The following is an 8,743-nucleotide window of genomic DNA, read 5'->3' on the forward strand; positions in this document are numbered from 1 at the left end:
AAATCATGGAATGAGTAGGTGTGTCCAAACATTTGACTGGTATTAGCGATCTAAATCAAATTTAAAATTCAAGATCCGTTGGCGGAACTCCAAGAGCAAACTTGCAATGTAATCGAGGCTTAAAAGTCCTCTGAAGTTTTTAATTTTCACCTCAAAATCTCCAACCTGAATCTCAGCATATACTGTAGAGTTTAGTTTCTATTTTTTTTTTCTCTTTCAATAGTGGATTCAGTTAGCATAGCATCTATTGATGATTGCTTGGTCTGTGCGTGTTCTATGAATCAATTTAGCTTACCTTGTATGATTCATAATCATGTTTTATGTTGGATGTGCCCTCACAATTATTATAATTGTTATTTGTCCAATGATTCATTCTTTCTTAAGGGTATTTTTAAGGAGTGGTGGCAGTCCCACTCCTTTTGTTGAAGAGATAGAACAGTGGTGGAAAGGGGAAGATAGGGGGAGAGGGAGGGGGAGTCAAAAGGACAGTGGGCCGGATTCGAACCCATGCCGACTGAGGCCACTAATAATTTATTCTGCCTATTTCTTGCTTTGAACGTAAATAAAACAATTGATGTAAAAAAAAAAGATTTTCCAGAACAAAAAATACATCTAAGCCCTACAAATATGTAGGGCTAAACTATGCAAACGCAATGATGGAGCGTCTCTCTGTTTGTTTATGTTTCCTTCATTTATAGAACCACAAGTCCATTCTAAATAACTGAAGAGAGAGAGTGTGTGTGTGTGTGTGTGTGTGTGTGTGTGTGTGTGTGTGTGTGTGTGTGTGTGTGTGTGTGTGTGTGTGTGTGTGTGTGTGTGTGTGTGTGTGTGTGTGTGTGTGTGTGTGTGTGTGTGTGTGTGTTAAAGTCCCCACAAGGACAGTAAAACAAGGAAAACATTTCCCACGTCCCCATGGGGACAAAGGCTATGTTAAATTTAGGGGTTAGGGTTAGAATTAGGGTAAGGGGTTAGTAGTTAGCTTTAGGATTAGGAGTTAGGTTTAGGGTTTGGGTTAGGGTTAGGGATATAGGAAGGGGAAGGGTTAGAGGTTAGGGAAAATAGTATTTTGAATGGAAAGTAAGTTTAGGTCTCCACGAAGATAGAAGAACAAAATGTGTGTGTGTGTTAATACTATGTGTGGTGGTGACAACGATAAATTAAAGTCCTGGACTGAGAAGCATCCATACTGTTCTTGACGAACAGAATATAGTGAGTCAGAACCTTAACGATCAGTACTAAGCACATACTGGGTGAGGGCTCAAAAGCCAACCGCTCAAATGAGCTCCAGCTAGCCTTTTTTTCATAAACATTGAGTCACAAGGTTGGTTGACACAGAGCAATTCATACACGGCTAGGGTTGCACTCCACACAAATACACAAATTCAAAATCCAGACCTGGGCTCACTCTAACAGACTTAGTCACACACTCACATACACACATGCCCACAGCTGGAGGAGAGGAATCAGTGTTTCCACAGTCTGCTCCAAGAGCAGCCATGCCCATGTTGCAAAGGCAGCCTCACTTGCCCACCCAGTTTGGAAATGAGTGTGTGGCAGAGGAAACTACTATAGTATGTAGATTGCAGTGGACACATTGGTAAATGCTTTTAATTCTAGAGTATCAATAATGCTGTAGAACAATTAACACATTCAGGTACACAGTAAGGGGTGTCATGCACCCATTATTTTAGAGAAGGCACGAAGAACATGGGGGGTGCAGCTTTTTGCAGATTTTACCAGCCTTCTAGAGCCACAATCATTATGCCTAGTTTGCTGGAGAAAAAAAATCTGCATAGGTTATCTAAGCATATCTCTATACCTGTTCAATTGTCATTTTATTAATGCCACACTGGTATATTGTATCATAACCCAATAATTAAAGCGATTTTTGTTTTTTTCTGAAGTCTAGCAACCTTGCCAGCAGGCATGGCAACGAAAATAGTTAGACACGCTACTCTAACTCGATTGATAGCCAGAAATGGCTTGGGAGCTGGTTATGAGGTTGGGAGATTGGAAACCTAGCTTGCTGGCTAGCTAAAGCCAACTTCATAAAATCAAATCAAATTTTATTTGTCACATACACATGGTTAGCAGATGTTAATGCTAGTGTAGCAAAATGCTTGTGCTTCTAGTTCCGACAATGCAGTAATATCCCATGAGTAATCTAACCTAACAATTTCACAACAATTACCTTATACACACAAGTGTAAAGGAATGAATAAGAATATGTACATAAAAAAATATATGAATGAGTGATGGTACAGAACGGCATAGGCAAGATGCAGTAGATGGTATAGAGTACGGTATATACATATTAGATGAGTAATGTAGGGTATGTAAACATATAAAAGTGGCATTGTTTAAAGTGGCTAGTGATACATAAATTACATAAATAGATAGGTGGCTAGTATTACAGATTAAAAACAAAACGTTTTAGATGTATTTATCCAATAGCCACGATCAAATTCATTTACAAACATAGCACCTGCGAGTCCTGCACATCACCTGCAGCTAAAATCAAATCAAACGCTGTGTGTGTCACTCGACACTTTCTCTCCTCCACCACGGATGATAATGGCCGTGTCAATAAAAACATACTAGCGTACTACATACAGTACCAGTCAAACGTTTGGACACACCTACTCATTCAAGGGGTTTTCTTTATTTTTCTATTTTCTACATTGTAGAATTACAGTGAAAACATCAAAACTATGAAATAATACATATGGAATCTTCAAAATAGCCACCCTTTGAATTGATGACAGCTTTGCACACTCCTGGCATTCTCTCAACGAGCTTCATGAGGAATGCTTTTCCAACAGTCTTGAAGCAGTTTCCACATATGCTGAGCACTTGTTGGCTGCTGTTCCTTCACTCTGCGGTCCAACTCATCCCAAACTATATCAATTGGGTTGAGGTCGGGTGATTGTGGAGGCCAGGTCATCTGATGTAGCACTCCATCACTCTCCTTCTTGGTCAAATAGCCCTTACACAGCCTGGAGGTGTATTTTGGGTCATTGCCCTGTTGAAAAACAAATGATAGTCCCCCTAAGTGCAAACCAGATGGGATGGCATATCTCTGCAGTATGCTGTGGTAGCCATGCTGGTTAAGTGTGCCTTGAATTCTAAATAAATCACAGACAGCACCCCCACACCATCACACCTCTTCCTCCATGCTTCATGTTGGGATCTATACATGCAAAGATCATCTGCTGACCTACTCTCACAAAGACACAGCGGTTAGAGCCAAATATCTCAAATTTGGACTCATTAGACCAAAGGACAGATTTCCACTGGTCTAATGTCCATTGCTCGTGTTTCTTGGCCCAAGCATGTCTCTTTTTATTATTGGTGTCCTCTAGTAGTGGTTTCCTTGCAGCAATTCGACCATGGAGTCTCCTCTGAACAGTTAATGTTGAGCTTTGTCTGTTACTTGAACTCTGTGAAACATTATTTGGGCTGCAATCTGAGGCTGGTAACTCTAATGATCTTTTCCTCTGCAGCAGAGGTAACTCTGGGTCTTCCTTTCCTGTGGCGGTCCTCATGAGAGCCAGTTTCATCATAGCGATTGATGGTTTTTGCGACTGCACTTGAAGAAACTTTCAAAGTTCTTGAAATGTTCCGCATTGACTGACCTTCATGTCTTAAAGTAATGATGGACTGTCATTTCTCTTTGCTTATTTGAGCTGTTCTTGACATAATATGGACTTGGTCTTTTACCAAATAGGGCTATATTCTGTATACCACCCCTACCTTGTCACAACACAACTGATTGGCTCAAACGCATTAAGGAAAAAATAAATTTCACAAATGAACTTTTAACAAGGCACACCTGTTAATTGAAATGCATTCCAGGTGACTACCTCATGAAGCTGGTTGAGAGAATGCCACGAGTGTGCAAAGCTGTCATCAAAGCAAAGGGTGGCTACTTTGAAGAATCTCAAATATAAAACATATTTTGATTTCTATTAACACTTTTTTGGTTACTACATGATTCCATATGTGTTATTTCATAGTTTGATGTCTTCACTATTATTCTACAATGTAGAAAATATTAAAAATAAAGAAAAACCCTTGCATAGGTAGGTGTGTCCAAACTTTTGACTGGTATTGTACTTCAATCAAATGCATGTATAAAACCCTTTTTACACAAGCAGATGTCACAAAGTGCTATACAGACACTCAGGCTAAAACCCCAAACAGCAAGCAATGCAGATGAAGAAGCACGGTGTTTTGGAAAAACTCCCTAGAAAGGCAGCAACCCAGGAAGAAACCTAGAGAGGAACCAGGCTCTACTTAAACTGCATACTATGTACTCATCGTCACATAATATTTTGCACGTACTGTTTAGTAAAAAGTATGCATATGCCATGACCTCAACACAATGCATTGTGGAAAAGTGTGCATCAAATTATACTTGAAATTAGTATAACATCCTGGCATTTGAACCATATTAAAAAAATTTAAAAATAACCTACTATTATTTTTGCATACTGAGAATGCGTCATGCACAATTGCGTTGTTTCCCATTCGTTGACTCCGGTAGGGCATCCCCATATCTAATTGATCAGCTTTTGTCAAAGCCGAAAAGAGTATGACATTGGGGCATTTAAAGTATACTCGATTTTCAAAATGTTGCATACTATTGAACTTATCAAACAGCCTACTATTTAGGATGCAAGTATGGGTATTCGGACATGACCAGTGTCTGCATGCACTAGAGCAGGGATTGGCTACTCCAGTCTTAGGGGACCTGATTGGTGTCACACTTTTACCCCAGCCCCAGATAACACATCTGACCAGGGGCGCAACTTTCACTGGGGATGGAGGGGACCTGCCCCCCCACATTCTGAAATTGCATTTTAGTCCCCCCAGGAATGTTATACCACCTCCAAGCGGTCGGGTAGGCTGTTTGGAGTGTTTATCCGACTGGATAAAAAAAATACAAATAATAATAATGAAGTTATGCCCCCCCCACTTCTAAAACCAAAGTTGCGCCCCTATATCTAACTATAATAATCAACTAATCATCATCTTCAGTTTAGAATGCAATTAGTTTAATCAGCTGTGTTTGCTGGGAATGGGGATACTCTTTGCCTGGTCCAGTCGGTGTGGCCCCTCTGCAAAATACAGCTGACAGATCTTTTAATAAATAATGATGATAAAACATTGGCTTAAAAATGTATTTTAGTAATTAATTCAACATCAAAAGTTTTTTAAACAGGACAAATCTGAGGTGGCACGTGCCCTTGTGCCCCCTATGGGCATGATAAGTTATTGCTCTTGTGTCTGTCCACAGCGTTTCCTTAGTTCTGTTAGTATTCCTGTCAACCTAGTTGAGTGGCTGGCTGGTTCTTCTGTCTTTCCCAGTGTCTGACTCAGTCATCAGATATTCCTCAGGCCTATCGGACTGGTGAATTCTTCCTTTCTCTGACTCTCTCTCTGTCTTGACTGCACCCAACTCTGGTCTGCCATCCAAGATAAATATTGAACAGCTTGTGAGATCAACAACCAAAGGTCACATCCCTCTCTGTTCTCCTCTCTCCACCTCATCTCCTCATCAGAGAAAGCCCACGGTTCCAGACTTTCATCATCATGGCACATGACCATCACCCGAGTCACACTAACAATGCTTTAAAAAGGTCTATGAGATATTTAGTGGGTTATGGCATTGGCATCAATGTGGCTCCAGTCACGTCACTGGTTGTGGCTTTGTTCGATTGTTAAACTCATGGGTTTGTGAGCTACCTCTTGAATTTAGAAGTTCTCACATATTGAAAATTGTAAGATATTTAACATCATGTTGTTCTAAAAATGACAAATCATTGACTCACCTTGAACACCTCCCTGTATTTTAAGTCTCCTGCCATGTGGGCATTTGTAGGAATAAATCAACATTCATGATTGGGCACTGGTGGATGTTGACTGTTGTTCTTCATTAACACTGCTTAACGGTCATTTAATTAACCCAATATCATTTTGAACATGTTGCCTAAAGTAGAAATTAGGGTTAGATAAGGGCACTGAGGTCTGTTACACACAAGGGAGACAGGGTGCACTGGCACATAGGGACTTGGCCAACTCATTTTATAAACCTCTAGTTAAAAGAACATTTCTACAAGCTGTTAAGAGTTCATGGGTGGTGATCCTCCAGAAAGCTCCAAACTCCGACCCGACTCCATAAAGAGTTCTCTGTAGTGTTTACAAAGGGCCACTAGATGGCATCCTATGGACACAGGTGGTCCAAATGCATGAAGCTCATATTGTACGCATTCAGGAGCTGTGGAAATAAAGTCCAATATAAGGCCTTTTTGCTGGGAGAAGAGACCACACAGAATCAAAATCTGTAAATATCTAGACCCGTAAAGATGCACAATGCAGAAATCGCTCCGCCATATCCTGTTTGCTAAAATTCTCTAATAGTTTGACTAATTTCGGTTTATGTGACAAAAGAATCAAGTATCGTGTAGAGAGTCATCGTACAATCTAAACCATTGTGAAATACTTTTTCCATAACCAAAAATATTGTATTTTCAGCTGTTTGAAGCTGAAACTGAAGAATGGGAAGTATAGAAACATAGAACAGATCTACCGCTTCTTAGACTTGCTTTCAATGAGAAAGAAATGGATGCTATAGATATGTCAATGTGAATTTAGTTAGTTGCCCAAGAAGTTACATATTGCAGCTTTAAAGAAACAGATCATAAATATGACTAAATCAACAAGTCTTATAATTCATAAAGTTATGTGCTAATATGAAAAAATAAATTGCATTAAGGGAACGGTAGTAAATGCTAATAAAACCTCCAATATATTTGGAGAAAAAAAACACATTCAAAGATCTTAAAGTATCATGCAAATAAAACAGGTACAAACTAAAGGTAAAAGAAAAGTGTAAGTGCTAAGAGAGGCAAATGAAGTGCTATAGAAGCCTCCCTCATAAAGTATCATACAAATAAAAGGAACACACACTAAAGATCCAAGAAAATAATTTATAAATTAATAATGATTAAGTTTAGGGTTGAGCTGGAGTGTGGACATGAAGCTAGGGTTAGAGTTGTGGTTAGGGTTGAGCTGGAGTGTGGACATGTAGCTAGGGTTAGGATTGTGGTTAGGGTTGAGCTGGAGTGTGGACATGAACTAGGGTTAGTGTTGTGGTTAGGGTTGAGCCTGGATGTGGACATGTAGCTAGGGTTAGTGTTGTGGTTAGGGTTGAGCTGGAGTGTGGACATGAACTAGGGTTAGGGTTGTGGTTAGGGTTGAGCTGGAGTGTGGACATGAACTAGGGTTAGGGTTGTGGTTAGGGTTGAGCCTGGATGTGGACATTAACTAGGGTTAGGGTTGTGGTTAGGGTTGAGCTGGAGTGTGGACATGTAGCTAGGGTTAGGGTTGTGGTTAGGGTTGAGCTGGAGTGTGGACATGAAGCTAGGGTTAGGGTTGTGGTTAGGGTTGAGCCTGGATGTGGACATGAACTAGGGTTAGGGCTGTGGTTAGGGTTGAGCTGGAGTGTGGACATGAAGCTAGGGTTAGGGTTGTGGTTAGGGTTGAGCTGGAGTGTGGACATGAACTAGGGTTAGGGTTGTGGTTAGGGTTGAGCCTGGATGTGGACATGAACTAGGGTTAGTGTTGTGGTTAGGGTTGAGCCTGGATGTGGACATGTAGCTAGGGTTAGTGTTGTGGTTATGGTTGAGCTGGAGTGTGGACATGAAGCTAGGGTTAGGGTTGTGGTTAGGGTTGAGCTGGAGTGTGGACATGAACTAGGGTTAGGGTTGTGGTTAGGGTTGAGCCTGGATGTGGACATGAACTAGGGTTAGGGTTGTGGTTAGGGTTGAGCTGGAGTGTGGACATGAAGCTAGGGTTAGGGTTGTGGTTAGGGTTGAGCTGGAGTGTGGACATGAAGCTAGGGATAGGGTTGTGGTTAGGGTTGAGCCTGGATAAGGACATGAACTAGGGTTAGGGTTGTGGTTAGGGTTGAGCTGGAGTGTGGACATGTAGCGAGGGTTAGTGTTGTGGTTAGGGTTGAGCTGGAGTGTGGACATGTAGCTAGGGTTAGTGTTGTGGTTAGGGTTGAGCTGGAGTGTGGACATGAACTAGGGTTAGTGTTGTGTTTAGGGTTGAGCCTGGATAAGGACATGAACTAGGGTTAGGGTTGTGGTTAGGGTTGAGCCTGGATGTGGACATGTAGCTAGGGTTAGGGGTGTGGTTAGGGTTGAGCTGGAGTGTGGACATAAACTAGGGTTAGTGTTGTGGTTAGGGTTGAGCCCGGATGTGGACATTAACTAGGGTTAGGGTTGTGGTTAGGGTTGAGCATGGATGTGGACATGAACTAGGGTTAGGGTTGTGTTTAGGGTTGATCCTGGATGTGGACATGTAGCTAGGGTTAGGGGTGTGGTTAGGGTTGAGCTGGAGTGTGGACATGAACTAGGGTTAGTGTTGTAGTTAGGGTTGAGCATGGATGTGGACATGTAGCTAGGGTTAAGGTTGTGGTTAGGGTTGAGCTGGAGTGTGGACATGAAGCTAGGGTTAGTGTTGTGGTTAGGGTTGAGCTGGAGTGTGGACATGTAGCTAGGGTTAGTGTTGTGGTTAGGGTTGAGCCTGGATGTGGACATGTAGCTAGGGTTAGGGGTGTGGTTAGGGTTGAGCTGGGGTGTGGACATGAACTAGGGTTAGTGTTGTGGTTAGGGTTGAGCCTGGATGTGGACATGTAGCTAGGGTTAGGGGTGTGGTTAGGGTTGAGCTGGGG

This window comes from Oncorhynchus clarkii, chromosome 6 (assembly GCF_045791955.1).
Source record: "Oncorhynchus clarkii lewisi isolate Uvic-CL-2024 chromosome 6, UVic_Ocla_1.0, whole genome shotgun sequence".
Classification (NCBI taxonomy): domain Eukaryota; kingdom Metazoa; phylum Chordata; class Actinopteri; order Salmoniformes; family Salmonidae; genus Oncorhynchus; species Oncorhynchus clarkii.